Source organism: Hyla sarda, chromosome 1, assembly GCF_029499605.1.
Source record: "Hyla sarda isolate aHylSar1 chromosome 1, aHylSar1.hap1, whole genome shotgun sequence".
Lineage (NCBI taxonomy): Eukaryota > Metazoa > Chordata > Amphibia > Anura > Hylidae > Hyla > Hyla sarda.
The window spans coordinates 139,461,897-139,478,203 of record NC_079189.1 but is presented as its reverse complement, the minus strand read 5'-3'; the positions used below and the strand labels follow the sequence as shown (position 1 = coordinate 139,478,203).

The 16,307-nt window shown below is 48.9% G+C and overlaps 1 non-coding gene across 1 annotated transcript; it reads left to right on the top strand.

Annotated features, from left to right (window-relative positions):
* The first annotated feature begins 15,845 nt into the window (after positions 1-15,845).
* On the top strand, positions 15,846-16,033 carry LOC130344018 (U2 spliceosomal RNA). Its single transcript, XR_008883136.1, has one exon. It is a non-coding gene; the product is annotated as a U2 spliceosomal RNA (small nuclear RNA).
* The last annotated feature ends 274 nt before the right edge of the window (positions 16,034-16,307 follow it).

Below are 16,307 nucleotides of genomic sequence, written 5' to 3'. Positions count from 1 at the left end.
GGGACCCCTACCAACTTTGAGGGCCCCCACCCTGCAGACCCCAATATTGGCACTGAGTCAGTCCATACAAATGCAAGTTATTAACCTTTCCAGTCATATTCTTACTGATACACAGACTCGTGTTCTCCTTAAAGGTTTATCGTTTGTCCCCTCCGTCAACCATGACCCGTTTGAATGGACAAAGGATTTTAAGATTGAACGCAACGGGCCCTTTAGGGTTAAATGAAAAAGCTGACACAGCGGTATACCTGTTAATTGTCTTGTTCCTCACCCTTCTCCTCCTTTGACGTTGCACGTCACGTGTGTGGGTGGTCACTAGTAAGGGCCTCACCTCTATATAAAGTGCACCTATCCTTACAGAGTGATATGGCCGGATGAAGTACTAATTTGTACAAAACAGAGCTTGTCGCCTGTATATGTCCCCTCCTTTTCTATATATGTGAGTATTATGATCGAATAAAGAAGTCGAAAGAAGAGAAGTTGGTGAGTCGCCATTTTTTTTCTTACCTTTCTTATGGTTATGAAGATTTCTTTGCTGCTTTAACCAGAGCACCACCACACAGCCGCATCAGCAGACACCCAACACCTCCGCATACCGTCTCTCACCATTCTCGTAGTGCCGGGCTACTTTGTATAATTTGAATTGACGAAGGACCTACACCTCTTCACCCGGCACCTCAAATGGCATAAATTCTTTAAATTAAAAGACAAATGGGAATGCCTTGCACATGGTTTGACGGAGGAAGACTTAATGACAACAAGACATCTGGTAGACCTTCTGGATGATAATAATCATTTCCCCGTGCAAGGCCCTTTCACTACCTTGAAACCCAAGAGCAATTTGTTCCCACCAATTGGGGACATGTTGTGTATTGATGTCTTCCTTGAATTATTTCTCAGGGATCTCAAAGCCATCCCACCCACTTACAAGGTTTATAGGGAGTGTTACGCCGAGCGCTCCGGGTCCCCGCTCCTCCCCGGAGCGCTCGCAGCACCCTCTCATTCGCAGCGCCCCGGTCAGACCTGCTGACCAGGTGCGCTGCAATATCACTCTCAGCCGGGATGCGATTCGCGATGCGGTAGGCGCCCGCTCGCGATGCGCATCCCGGCTCCCGTACCTGACCCGTTCCCCGTCTGTCTTGTCCCGGCGCGCGCGGCCCCGCTCCTTAGGGCGCGCGCGCGCCGGGTCTCTGCAATTTAAAGGGCCGCTGCGCCACTGATTGGCGCAGCAGGCTTAATCAGTATGTTCACCTGTGCACTCCCTACTTATACCTCACTTCCCCTGCACTCCCTCGCCGGATCTTGTTGCCATTGTGCCAGTGAAAGCGTTTCCTTGTGTGTTCCTAGCCTGTGTTCCAGACCTCCTGCCGTTGCCCCTGACTACGATCCTTGCTGCCTGCCCTGACCTTCTGCTACGTCCGACCTTGCTCTTGTCTACTCCCTTGTACCGCGCCTATCTTCAGCAGTCAGAGAGGTTGAGCCGTTGCTGGTGGATACAACCTGGTTGCTACCGCCGCTGCAAGACCATCCCGCTTTGCGGCGGGCTCTGGTGAATACCAGTAGCAACTTAGAACCGGTCCACCAACACGGTCCACGCCAATCCCTCTCTGGCACAGAGGATCCACCTCCAGCCAGCCGAATCGTGACAGGGAGAATCTCACTTTTCAGGAAAAACAAGCCCTGAATCAATTACAGAGGAATGACCAGTTGGTCATAAAAGCCTCCGATAAGGGGGTAAATATTATCTTATTAGACAAACCCAAATACATCAGAATGTGTAAGACTCCTCGATGATCATGAGACTTATGAGATTCTTTCCTCTGACCCTACTTTACAAATACTGTAGTGAATTGTGAGATATCCTTCGTGATCCATTGACAAAAAAAATCTTTGATAAGAATGAATTCCTTGTGCCATCCTCACCTGTAGTTCCCACATTCTACGCATTGCCCAAAATACACAAAGGGTTAATTGCCTTAAAGGGCCACCCTATAGTATCGGGTGGGTAGCATTGTGCAGAATATGGAAATCTACATAGATAAAATACTCTGTGAATTTGTGTTAGCCTTACCTTCGTATCTTAGAGATCTGGATCTGCTCAAGTGCATAAAGGGTATAACAGTCCACGGAGATACCATTCTTGCCAGTATTGATGTTGAAGCCCTCTGTTCGTCTATACACCATCGTATCGGGCTACAAGCAGTGGAGTATTTTTTAAGCACAAGAGGTTCCCAATACCATGAGCACAACAAATTTGTGCTCCAACTGCTAAACTTTGTCCTTAATTGGAATTTTTATTCCAAGGCCGAATATACCACCAACTCAGGGGAACCGCCTTGGGGAGCCCCTGTGTCCCCCAGCTACGCAAATCTCACCCTGGGTTGGTGGGAGGCCATCACCCTATTCTCTGACACCAGGGAACACTTCAGTGAACAGGCACTGATGTGGCGACGCGTCATTGACGATGTGTTCTTCTTATGGAGTGGTACTAGGGACAGCTTTGAGCAGTTGCTACAGGCCATTAACTCTGATTACCTAGGACTATTCTTTACTTTTTAGATCCAGGAGAGGGAATTTACATTTCTGGACATCAGCATCTTTAGGATGCAGACGGTACACTGCAGAGCACTATATACTGTAAAACAACTTCCACTAATAGTCTCTTGAGGTGGGAGAGCTGCCACCCGAGTCCTCCCAAAAGGGGGATCCAGAAAGGGAAGTTCCTCCGCCTCAGGAAGACTTGTTCCCGCCATGAGGATTTCAGTTGGGAAGTTTGAGTCATGAACATAGGCTTTCCAAAAGAGGGGTTATCCTCACTTTATACTCAATCAAGCCTATAGAGAAGCTTCTGCAAGACTTCGGATTGAGCTCCTAATCCCCAAGAGCAATGTAAATGTCCCTGCAAACCCACAACCTGTGAAAATAATAGGTACCTTTGCCAAATTGCGACATCATTACCAAACATTAGGACATATTAAAGGAGTACTCCGATGCAAATCTTTTCTGGGGCAAAAGAAGTATCAAGCAAAGTTATATAACATTCTAATATACCTGTGCTTTCCATATGGCCCCTTTCCCGGTCTTCTGCATTTTTCCGCTGCCCGGAAGCTGGGTCCTTTACCTGCATTTGATGACGCTCGACCGCTTATTCCGAGCACTTCATCGGCAACTTAGCCCGGTGACTCATACCTCCCATGAGTCATTGCGGGCTCTGCCGGCCTCCCAGCCCGGAGTCGGCTACTCCCCCCTCACTAATATATTCATATATGCGCTGAGCTGCCATAGGCTCAGCTCAGCAAACGCGGAGGGGGCGTGATTTATTATAATTTCTGGAGGGGGCCAAGCAGGGGAGATACAGGCCGGATGTGACGAGCGGGCATGCTGGGAGATGTAGTTTTTACAGGCCGGGCACATAATGCGAAAACGGCTGGGCCATTCTACACGATTGAGGGCTCCATCAAAAGGTATTTTAATGGGCTACATTATGGCATTAATTTTTTTGGGGGGGAGGCTGCATCAGAGTTTTCCTTTAAAGATAGATCCTGACTTACAGGACATTGTTGGTAACTCTTCACAGATCACCTATAGGCGAGGGCACAGCCTTTGTGACATGCTGGTTCAAAGTCATCTTCGCCGTGGTGACTCCACCACCCAGATCTGGCTAGGACGGATGGCACCCTTAAAGGGGGTGCTTTAAATGCGGACATTGCCGAGCGTGCCAGTATGTCACCAGGACTAATGTCATACCCCTACAGTCTGACCAAGTCTCTATCAAGCATTATATCAACTGCTCTACTAGGGCAGTCATATATGTAGCATTCTGCACATGCCCATTCCTGTACGTAGGCAAAACTAGTAGGGAATTTAAAAAGAGAATATTGGAGTATATCGTGGACATTAGGAATTTCTGGGACACCCCGATTGCCAATCACATCAATACTATACATGGGGGACCTCTCCAATATTCACTTTATGGGCCTTGATAGAGGCTATTTGTTTGAAAAGGGGTAATCTGAATAGATTGCTCTTACAGAAAGAGTGTGGCTGGATCTACCAGTTAGATATGGTAGCTCCACATGATTTAAATGAGCAAATACATTTTGGGTGCTTTTTGTAAATACAGGAGCTATAGAGGGGCTGTATACCCAGGTGACCAAGTTAGGAAGTTAATGATGGCTGTAGTCATCTAGTAGGATATATATATATATATATATATATATATATATATATATATATATATAGAAACAGACATAGACTGGGAATTGCACTTAAAAAGTTCTTTATCTCCAAATTTATCCATGTACAAAATAGCAAAGAGATATATAGAACATAATCACCCGGTGCTCAATAGACGGCTCAGAGGTTGTTCCACTCGGTGTCTTCAGAACCTTCCATCCCAGACTTGCTGCTTGCTGGACAGTGTGTTCCTTGCCATGTGGACGCTAATTCTGAGGGGGTGTGGAAACGCTCGCTGGCATGCGAGCTGCTGGACGTTTCAGGAGTCTCCTCCCTTTCTCAAGAAAGGGAGGAGACTCCTGAAACGTCCATTATTCAGAATTTATGTATTTCTCGGTCACTTCATTGGGGGACACCATGGGTATACGTTCTGCCACTAGAAGGCTGACACTATGGAAGCAAAGAAGTCATTCCGCCCTGGTATTTTCTTTTCTTTTTTTCTAAGTTGTATAGAAATATTTTTTCTCCTTTCCTCTAGGTCCGGGAGACAGGGATACCATCCATGCCTCTTAAGCCTCCCCTGTCTAGATGCATGCGATAAGGGACACGACACTAACCTGTGTTATTGTCCCCTGCTCGCCAGCGCATGGTGGAGTGCCTTAGGTCCGGGCCCCCCACCTGCCCCTGCTCTCCTCGCCTTTGGCCAGGATGTAGCAGTGGCACCACAAGCTGGCTGAAGTCTTCTAGATAAGTATAAGTCTTCAGCAGGTAAGTATACTCCTGTCTCCCCTGGCCCCCTGCCTCTTTCTGAAATGCATAGGATAAGGACCTTGTCCTTCTGTCCATACAAGCTCAATCTATTTTCCTGTAAACCTGCATATATATATATATATATATATATATATATATATACATACTTGGGAATTGCTAATAGTGAAATTAAATTTTAAAGTGGGTTGTGTGGGAGTATAGAAGAGTCTGCTCTTTTATATTCCGTAAATTGCTAGTTTCATCAGTCGCTTGTACCCTAGTGTTTACTCTGTTCCATTGAAGAGAGCTGTGCGGCTATACCAGGCACAGACTATGGTGCTGTTTCTGAGAGTAAAACAGTATTTCTTTTGTCTAATCTCATGTATCACAAGAATACTTAAAGGTCTTAAATCTTGTTGGTAGCATTTGTGTGGGCCCTTGAACTTGAACCTCCACCAATTCAAAAGTTTCACAGATGGTTCTCAGCTCTCTCTTCAGTAACCAGACCACTGCAGTACTGTTTATAGGCCACCCACCTGCGTTATCTTCTGTAATGTTAGCTAATGGCCAGATATGTTTTCTGCTTTTGTAGCAGCATGGATATGCTGAGATCATGCATGGTAATAGGATATGTGACATTCTCTGTCATTATCCTGTGAGGCTGGATTTTTATTTTTGTGAACGGTGGCCAGTTTTGCAGCTTATTTCTGTCACCCTATGCATTGCATTGAACTAATCTGGTAGTTTCTTTGGGCACAGCACACCATGAACTAATTTGTGGCCTGTTGTCACGCGTTTCTTGTGCAGAACCCCGCTTTCATACACCTTGTTTCCAAAGTCCAATACTTTTAGAGCTATTTGACTGTCTCCCCACTTCATTGGGTTGTGATAAGGGAGTTTCCTAGCATATGTCTCCAACTATGCACATTCTCTACTAATTGGACTTTGATTGGCTAGAGGATTTAGTTTGGTCCATCTACCTGTCGTATAAAAGGAAGTACTGACAGTTTTTTTATCGCTGGGAAACCAGACAGTGGAGGGGTTGACCCTGCTTGTGCGGGGGGCTTTCTCCATATTCCATGCATGGTGTGGCCTCTGTCAAGTCTTCTACTGTGGTTCCGGTATCCCACTACTAGTGGGAGGTGAACTGAGAGGGTGATCATGCTTGAGCCAACCTCCATGTGGGGCGTGCAGTCTGCCGCATCCATGGCGGGTGCTCTAGTACCCCTGTATGGTGGGGGGTGTCTGGAAGGGGTGTCCCTTCGGATGCACTGGACCTTCCTCTGATGCAGCAACCTTGTTATCCCTTCCTTGGTTGGTGTAGCTGTGATCTTCATGTGGTTTCCACTATTGCTCCTGTGCACCTGTTGGCACTTTTCCTGTTTTTTCCACCACTGGACACCCATGTCATGTTTGCCACTTCTGCAGTTGAATTTACGGCACCTTGTTAATACAGGGTGACAGTCGAGACGGCCCTGCGTATTCAGTAGACACCACAGACGTAGCGCCTGTTTTCCCCTTCTCTGCATCGCATAGCATTGTCCTTCATGGGTTATACCTCTCTCTTGCGCATGTCTACCGCGGCTGGAGTATTGGTACCCCACTTGCTTGTATGCAGTGATTAAAGTGGTGACCCTTTATGTACATGCTATCTTCTAAGCACAGAGCATCCTCCTGTGGTGTCCATTTTTTGTTGGTACCTGGCTGTTCCTCACACTTCCCCCCTTCTTTGGCCTAGCAATGCAGTTTTTCTATAGGCGCCATATTTTGCTTGCTTCTGCTGTCTCCACCATAGCCAGCACTCTTCCCTCTTCTTTGGGGGATACTGTTACATGGTGCCTGCACTTGCCTGTGCAGCCATCGGCTTTTCTGGAGTAATGTTGGCGGTTCTATTTTGAGCTGTCTCTATGATTTGGTGTATCTTTGGGGCCTTCCTCCTTGTTGCCCTACTTTCTGCCTGCCCTGGTTTTCCAAGGTTCGGTGCTACCCTTGGTTGCAGCATGTTCTTCCAATTCCAGAATATGTTGCTTCCATTTCTGTGCTTGGCCATCGGTCTTATTGAGCGTCCACCCACGCTTAGGACCGTACTTGCCTCCAGGTCTTTCATTCTGGAGTGACTTCTCTGCTGGGTCCACTATGTCTCCTTCTCTGTCCCTTTGTTTGCAGTGTGTTCCTTCAGAGCCTATTTGTCGGTTCTGCTGAAGGGATCCCATGCTTAAATCTTCCCTGTCAATCCACACCTTGCTTGTGCCTGCAAGTGTTCGGTGGATGATGGCCTATGTGGTCTCCGTAGCTCTAACACTGTCCTTTTCATTTCCATTTTGGTTATCCCCTTGCATGTCACTCTTCTTTGGTGAACCTAGCATAGGAGGAGACTCTTTCCCTCGGTTTTTTCCCTTGTCAGAACCTTCTTGAATTTGGCAATCTTCCAGGCGGCCTGGCATGTCTTGTTTCGGTCATTTCTGCGTTTCCCCATGGGCAATGGTTTTTTTGAAGCAGCTCTGCGACCTCTCTAGGCATGGGGTTCCTCTCCCACAGCGTTTCACTCAGGGTGATCCTACAATTTCTGGGGTCGTGCGGACCTCGTGTCCCAGGGCGTTACAGTCACACTAGTGGTCCCAGACTGGCTCCTTCCTGCTTCTTACGCTGACATGTTCCACCACGTTGCATTCCTCCCGCTTGTCCAGGGTAACCGGACTTGTTCCCTCGGTCCTCTCTTCCACTGGTTCTCCGACGGCTTGGAACTGTGGTTTTCGAACACAGGCTTTTCAGTTTGGGTCATGAGTAGTATGCTCCATGCTGTCACCTTTCCACTTCCAGGAGCTTCCTCCGTACCTGGTGGTTTCCGGAAGCGGGCCTTTGTGGTAAGGCCTGGTAGCGGGTCTTGCATCTGTTTTCTAGCCTTCTTGCTGGGTGTGCCCAGCAGTCACTTTCTGTCTTCTCTATTTTCAGCCTAGATGCTCAGGTTGGAGCTGAGGCCTTGCAGAGCTCTCCCTCCGAGCATCTCGGGATGTTTCTCTCCTGGCCTTTGGCGTTCTTTTTCCTGCTCTCTCTTTGGGTGGATCTTGACGCTGGTGTTCTCTGGTCACTCACCCTTCTTTATTCAGTCCGAGCTGTGGTAGTCCAGCATCTTCCTGTCTCTCTCTGGAGGTTGTGCTCCCCTCAGGTCTCCAAGATGATCATTACTTGTAGATTACTGTCGGTTGGTGGACCCCATTCTCTACCTTAGGGAGGTTCCTTGCTTTCAGGTCCTAGCCCGCTTCACATGGTCTGTTCAATTTTCTTAGCGCTTGCTTGATGGGTTCCTGTTCCTTCAGGGTCCAGGTTCTCGTCCGTGATCTCTTGCCAGTGGTTGTGGTTTGGTCGCTGGACTGATATCACTTTCTCTGGCGGTTGTTGTTCCCACCCAAGGTCCCCCAAAGAAGTGACCGAGATCTGCCTGCCAGAGGGGAGTGAAGCGCAATGCCACCCACTTCCCCAAATTATATCTCACAATCACAGCAGGTCTTAGGAGTGAGACCTGATGCGATGAACCACTTTTATCATTTATAAAAACATGTAAACATGTTTTTAATCACCGTAATCTTTTATGACAATGGATTATGGATACACCACAGATTAAAGGTGGTCCTTCAATAATTGGCCATGCCTGAGCAGTTTCACACATAGTTTTGATGGAAAAAGATTCAGTATAACTTTCAAGTAATTAGGTCCTAATCAGTGACTGAATGTTATTTCTGTATGCCTGCTTGTAGAGCGAAGGCTGCAAATGAGTTGGACTATCCACTACATTCCTAGGCATAGAAAAGCTGAGATTGTAATAAATTATACTAAATCTTTACCAACAAAGCTATACAGTATATCAGCCCGCTTTGTTTATCTAACACAAGGAGAAAAAAGAAGAGTGGCACTCAACGGATTCAGATATGAGTTTTGTCTTTAATGCAAAAGTGGTGTACAAGACATTAGAAGCAGGGACATGTGAACGCTGGTGCCGGTGCTCCTCTGCATTTAATGTTTTGTACATCCCTTTTGAAATAAAAACAAAAACTCCTTGAATCTGGTGAGTTATCTTGTCTTGGATGTTAGTGGTTTGTGCTGTTCTGAGAGTTAACCCTTAGTGCTATGGATTTTAGTTGCACTGCTGTTGTGCTGAATGCTATCTTTATTGAAATCACATGCTTAGTTTATCCTGCTGTATATCATAATTGCAGCAGATTACATAACATTTTCATGGTGACAGGCTCCCTTTAAATGCTTCTTTGTTTCAATCTCTCTTGTCTATTTTTTGGTCAGTTGAGATTTAAAAGCAACCCATGTTTTAAGCCATATATAAAAAAATCTTAAAAAAACAAATAACACACTAGTAACCCAGTGGTCAGTGTTTCAGCCACCAGGGTTAACAGGGTTGTCTCAGCACAGTTTAAGTTGTAACATGCACAAGGAAGGCAAAATAAGGCACTGTACTGGCACTGCTCTGATATAATTCTTCCAATGGCAAAGTAAAGTTTATTGACACAAAAAATAAAACAATAATGTTTTAGGGGCTGAATATCCCCCTTCATGAGATTGATCGGTATCAAACTGATGAAGGGAGTTGTTCACTTTCCAAAAATGTAATTTATTTTGTTGATTGTGTCAATAAACTTAACTAAAGATTTACTCCATTTCCATTGGGTGAATTTCTTTAAAGCAGTACTAGTACTTCTTTGTGGATACATTGATGGGTCCTTGGTTTGAATACTGGTTGGGGAACTTATTTGCAGCTTACTGTCACGATGCCGGCTGGCAGGTAGTGGACCCTCTGTGCCAGAGAGGGATTGGCGTGGACCGTGCTAGTGGACCGGTTCTAAGCCACTACTGGTTTTCACCAGAGCCCGCCGCAAAGCGGGATGGTCTTGCTGCGGCGGTAGTGACCAGGTCGTATCCACTAGCAACGGCTCACCTCTCTGGCTGCTGAAGATAGGCGCGGTACAAGGGAGTAGGCAGAAGCAAGGTCGGACGTAGCAGAAGGTCGGGGCAGGCAGCAAGGATCGTAGTCAGGGGCAACGGCAGAAGGTCTGGAAACACTGGCAAGGGACACACAAGGAACGCTTTCACTGGCACTAAGGCAACAAGATCCGGCAAGGGAGTGCAAGGGAAGTGAGGTAATATAGGGAGTGCACAGGTGATAACTCTAATTGGAACCACTGCGCCAATCAGCGGCGCAGTGGCCCTTTAAATCGCAGAGACCCGGCGCGCGCGCGCCCTAGGGAGCGGGGCCGCGCGCGCCGGGACAGAACAGACGGGGAGCGAGTCAGGTAGGGGAGCCGGGGTGCGCATCGCGAGCGGGCGCTACCCGCATCGCGAATCGCATCCCGGCTAGCAGCAGGATCGCAGCGCCCCGGGTCAGAGGACGTGACCGGAGCGCTGCAGCGGAGGAGGTGAAGCGAGCGCTCCGGGGAGGAGCGGGAACCCGGAGCGCTCGGCGTAACAGTACCCCCCCCCTTGGGTCTCCCCCTCTTCTTGGAGCCTGAGAACCTGAGGAGCAGACTTTTGTCAAGGATGTTGTCCTCAGGTTCCCAGGATCTCTCTTCAGGACCACAACCCTCCCAGTCTACTAAAAAAAAATTTTTCCCTCTGACCTTTTTGGCAGCCAAAATCTCCTTGACCGAGAAGACGTCCGAGGAGCCGGAAACAGGAGTGGGAGGAACAGATTTGGGAGAAAAACGGTTGAGGATGAGTGGTTTGAGAAGAGAGACGTGAAAGGCATTAGGGATACGAAGAGAAGGAGGAAGAAGAAGTTTATAAGAGACAGGATTAATTTGACACAAAATTTTGAAAGGACCAAGATAGCGTGGTCCCAACTTGTAGCTAGGGACACGGAAGCGGACATATTTAGCGGAGAGCCATACCTTGTCTCCAGGGGAAAAAACGGGGGGAGCTCTTCTTTTCTTATCCGCGAACCTCTTCATGCGTGAAGAAGCCTGTAAGAGAGAATTTTGGGTCTCTCTCCATATAATGGAAAGGTCACGAGAAATTTCATCCACAGCGGGCAGACCAGAGGGCAAGGGGGTAGGGAGGGGGGGAAGAGGGTGACGGCCGTACACCACGAAAAATGGGGATTTGGAGGAAGATTCAGAGACCCTGAAGTTATACGAGAATTCGGCCCATGGAAGGAGATCTGCCCAGTCATCCTGGCGGGAGGAAACAAAATGTCGCAAATAATCACCCAGGATCTGGTTAATTCTTTCTACTTGTCCATTGGACTGGGGATGATATGCAGAGGAAAAATTTAATTTAATCTTGAGTTGTTTACAGAGAGCTCTCCAGAATTTAGACACGAATTGGGCCCCTCTATCCGAGACAATCTGCGTAGGCAACCCGTGAAGACGAAAAATGTGTACAAAAAACTGTTTAGCCAACTGAGGCGCAGAAGGAAGACCAGGAAGAGGAATGAAATGTGCCATTTTGGAGAATCGATCAACGACCACCCAAATAACGGTGTTGCCACGGGAAGGGGGTAAATCAGTAATAAAATCCATACCAATCAGAGACCAAGGCTGTTCGGGGACAGGCAGAGGATGAAGAAAACCAGCGGGCTTCTGGCGAGGAGTCTTATCCCGGGCACAGATAGTGCAGGCTCGCACAAAGTCCCCAACATCCGTCTCCAGAGTCGGCCACCAATAGAAGCGGGAGATGAGTTGCACAGATTTCTTGATGCCCGCATGACCTGCGAGATGGGAGGAGTGACCCCATTTGAGGATTCCGAGGCGTTGGCGTGGAGAAACAAAGGTCTTTCCTGGAGGAGTCTGTCTGATGGAGGCAGGAGAAGTGGAGATCAGGCAGTCAGGTGGAATGATGTGTTGCGGAGGGAGATCAACTTCTGAGGCATCCGAGGAACGAGAGAGAGCATCGGCTCTAATGTTCTTATCGGCAGGACGAAAGTGAATCTCAAAATTAAATCGGGCAAAGAACAGAGACCACCGGGCCTGGCGAGGATTCAGCCGTTGGGCCGACTGGAGGTAGGAGAGGTTCTTGTGGTCGGTGTAGATAATAACAGGAAATCTTGATCCCTCCAGCAGATGCCTCCATTCCTCAAGTGCTAATTTAATGGCTAGAAGCTCTCGATCCCCGATGGAGTAGTTCCTCTCCGCTGGAGAGAAGGTCCTAGAGAAAAAACCACAAGTGACAGCATGCCCGGAAGGATTTTTTTGTAGAAGAACAGCTCCAGCTCCTACTGAGGAGGCATCAACCTCCAATAGGAAGGGTTTGGAAGGGTCAGGTCTGGAGAGCACGGGAGCCGAAGAAAAGGCAGACTTGAGTTGTTTAAAGGAGTCTTCTGCTTGAGGAGGCCAGGACTTGGGATCAGCATTTTTCTTGGTTAAAGCCACGATAGGAGCCACAATGGTAGAAAAATGTGGAATAAATTGCCTGTAATAATTGGCGAACCCCAAAAAGCGTTGGATAGCACGAGTCCGGAGGGGCGTGGCCAATTTAAGACGGCAGAGAGTTTGTCTGGATCCATCTGTAGTCCCTGGCCAGAGACCAAATATCCTAGAAAAGGAAGAGATTGGCATTCAAACAGACATTTCTCAATTTTGGCATAGAGTTGGTTGTCACGAAGTCTCTGAAGAACCATACGGACATGCCGGCGGTGTTCCTCTAGATTGGCAGAAAAAATTAGGATATCGTCCAGATATACCACAACACAGGAGTATAATAGATCACGAAAAATTTCATTGACAAAGTCTTGGAAGACGGCAGGGGCATTGCACAGTCCAAAGGGCATGACCAGATACTCAAAGTGTCCATCTCTGGTGTTAAATGCCGTTTTCCACTCGTCCCCCTCTCTGATGCGGATGAGGTTATAGGCGCCTCTTAAGTCCAATTTAGTGAAGATGTGGGCACCTTGGAGGCGATCAAAGAGTTCAGAGATGAGGGGTAAGGGGTAGCGGTTCTTAACCGTGATTTTATTAAGACCGCGGTAGTCAATGCAAGGACGTAGGGAGCCATCTTTTTTGGAGACAAAGAAAAATCCGGCTCCGGCAGGAGAGGAGGATTTACGGATAAAGCCCCTTTTTAGATTCTCCTGGACGTATTCGGACATGGCAAGAGTCTCTGGGGCAGAGAGAGGATAAATTCTGCCCCGGGGTGGAGTAGTACCCGGGAGGAGGTCGATAGGGCAATCATAAGGCCTGTGAGGAGGTAGAGTCTCAGCTTGTTTTTTGCAGAAAACATCCGCGAAGTCCATATAGGCCTTAGGGAGACCGGTTACTGGAGGAACCACAGAGTTACGGCAAGGGTTACTGGGAACCGGTTTTAGACAGTTCTTGGAACAAGAGGACCCCCAACTCTTGATCTCCCCAGTGGACCAATCCAGGGTTGGGGAATGAAGTTGAAGCCAGGGAAGTCCAAGGAGAATCTCCGAGGTGCAATTGGGGAGGACCAAAAGTTCAATCCTCTCATGATGAGATCCGATGCTCATAAGAAGGGGCTCCGTGCGGAAACGTATGGTACAGTCCAATCTTTCATTATTTACACAATTGATGTAGAGGGGTCTGGCGAGACTGGTCACTGGGATGTTGAACCTGTTGACGAGAGAGGCCAAAATAAAATTTCCTGCAGAACCAGAGTCCAAGAAGGCCACTGTAGAGAAGGAGAAGGCAGAAGCAGACATCCGCACAGGCACAGTAAGACGTGGAGAAGCAGAGTAGACATCAAGGACTGTCTCACCTTTGTGCGGAGTCAGCGTACGTCTTTCCAGGCGGGGAGGACGGATAGGACAATCCCTCAGGAAGTGTTCGGTACTAGCACAGTACAGGCAGAGGTTCTCCATACGGCGTCGTGTCCTCTCTTGAGGTGTCAGGCGAGACCGGTCGACCTGCATAGCCTCCACGGCGGGAGGCACAGGAACAGATTGCAGGGGACCAGAGGAGAGAGGAGCCGAGGAGATGAAACGCCTCGTGCGAACAGAGTCCATATCTTGGCGGAGTTCCTGACGCCTTTCAGAAAAACGCATGTCAATGCGAGTGGCTAGGTGAATAAGTTCATGTAGATTAGCAGGAATTTCTCGTGCGGCCAGAACATCTTTAATGTTGCTGGATAGGCCTTTTTTGAAGGTCGCGCAGAGGGCCTCATTATTCCAGGACAATTCTGAAGCAAGTGTACGGAATTGTACGGCATACTCGCCAACGGAAGAATTACCCTGGACCAGGTTCAACAGGGCAGTCTCAGCAGAAGAGGCTCGGGCAGGTTCCTCAAAGACACTTCGGATTTCCGAGAAGAAGGAGTGTACAGAGGCAGTGACGGGGTCATTGCGGTCCCAGAGCGGTGTGGCCCATGACAGGGCTTTTCCGGACAGAAGACTGACTACGAAAGCCACCTTAGACCTTTCAGTGGGAAACAGGTCCGACATCATCTCCAGATGCAGGGAACATTGGGAAAGGAAGCCACGGCAAAACTTAGAGTCCCCATCAAACTTATCCGGCAAGGATAAGCGTATCCCAGGAGCGGCCACTCGCTGCGGAGGAGGTGCAGGAGCTGGCGGAGGAGATGACTGCTGAAGCTGTGGTAGCAACTGTTGTAGCATAACGGTCAGTTGAGACAGCTGTTGGCCTTGTTGCGCAATCTGTTGTGACTGCTGGGCGACCACCGTGGTGAGGTCAGCGACAACTGGCAGAGGAACTTCAGCGGGATCCAAGGCCGGATCTACTGTCACGATGCCGGCTGGCAGGTAGTGGACCCTCTGTGCCAGAGAGGGATTGGCGTGGACCGTGCTAGTGGACCGGTTCTAAGCCACTACTGGTTTTCACCAGAGCCCGCCGCAAAGCGGGATGGTCTTGCTGCGGCGGTAGTGACCAGGTCGTATCCACTAGCAACGGCTCACCTCTCTGGCTGCTGAAGATAGGCGCGGTACAAGGGAGTAGGCAGAAGCAAGGTCGGACGTAGCAGAAGGTCGGGGCAGGCAGCAAGGATCGTAGTCAGGGGCAACGGCAGAAGGTCTGGAAACACTGGCAAGGGACACACAAGGAACGCTTTCACTGGCACTAAGGCAACAAGATCCGGCAAGGGAGTGCAAGGGAAGTGAGGTAATATAGGGAGTGCACAGGTGATAACTCTAATTGGAACCACTGCGCCAATCAGCGGCGCAGTGGCCCTTTAAATCGCAGAGACCCGGCGCGCGCGCGCCCTAGGGAGCGGGGCCGCGCGCGCCGGGACAGAACAGACGGGGAGCGAGTCAGGTAGGGGAGCCGGGGTGCGCATCGCGAGCGGGCGCTACCCGCATCGCGAATCGCATCCCGGCTAGCAGCAGGATCGCAGCGCCCCGGGTCAGAGGACGTGACCGGAGCGCTGCAGCGGAGGAGGTGAAGCGAGCGCTCCGGGGAGGAGCGGGAACCCGGAGCGCTCGGCGTAACACTTACATCTTGTGTAAACCCAACAGGGGTAATGCACTATACCTTAAGTACTATAACATGTTAGAGATAGTCACTGGGTAGATATAACTACCTATACCTGTTTGAGTCCCTACCTAATTTTATGGAATTACACAGGATGCTGTCCTCTCCTGTTATCTTTCTCCCTGCTCAAAGAAATAGCAAACCTTTTTTCCATCTCTCAACTTCTGAGGAGTGTGTTGCTGGGGATGATCCTTCATTGCAATATCTGCATGTGGTTGAAACCATTCCTATTCGAGGTGGCCAATGGCTGTGTGATGTTGCGGTGACACAGCAAACCCCTGCAGGTACTCACCTGAAGGTTCCATTATCCTGACTCCTATGTTCCATTCAGCGCCAGGTGATCCTGATCCTCTCTGATCTCTACACTTACTCTCAGAAAGGCTGCAGATGGGACAATTTTGAACACACGCTTTACATTGTTGTGTATGTTACACAACCTACCTACTTCCTTCCCCCGCAGGTTGATGTGGAGGCCTTTCGGTCGCTTCTCGGCCTTTTGGCTAAGATCAAGTGTAGTATCTGTTCTTATCAGTTTTTCATGCCGGTGGGCAGTAACACCAGTATGGGGCTGGTGGGGATGGGTGCTGCATGGAGGGTGCAGGTGTACCAGGGCTTTCCGAGGCTGGTTCTGAGGAATCAGCTCGACGGCTGCCCCGATGTGACCTGATTCCTCCGGGTCTCGCCACGAGGCTGAGAGGGTCTAGAGCTGAGGTACTTTTGTTCCTCGGGGAGTGGTGACCCCGAGGTGAAGAAACTCACTGGGAATACTGGCTCACTGAGTTGAAGCACGGACACCATAATCTCTTCACCTTGTGGCACTCACCTCTTGATTCCCGGCCTTCTGGCTAGGATCAGAGAAATTTTTATAGATCTGTCCGGATGTCCGGGCAGTATATCTGTACACATTCACTTATTTATTTTTGTCTCACTGTGTCACTTTTT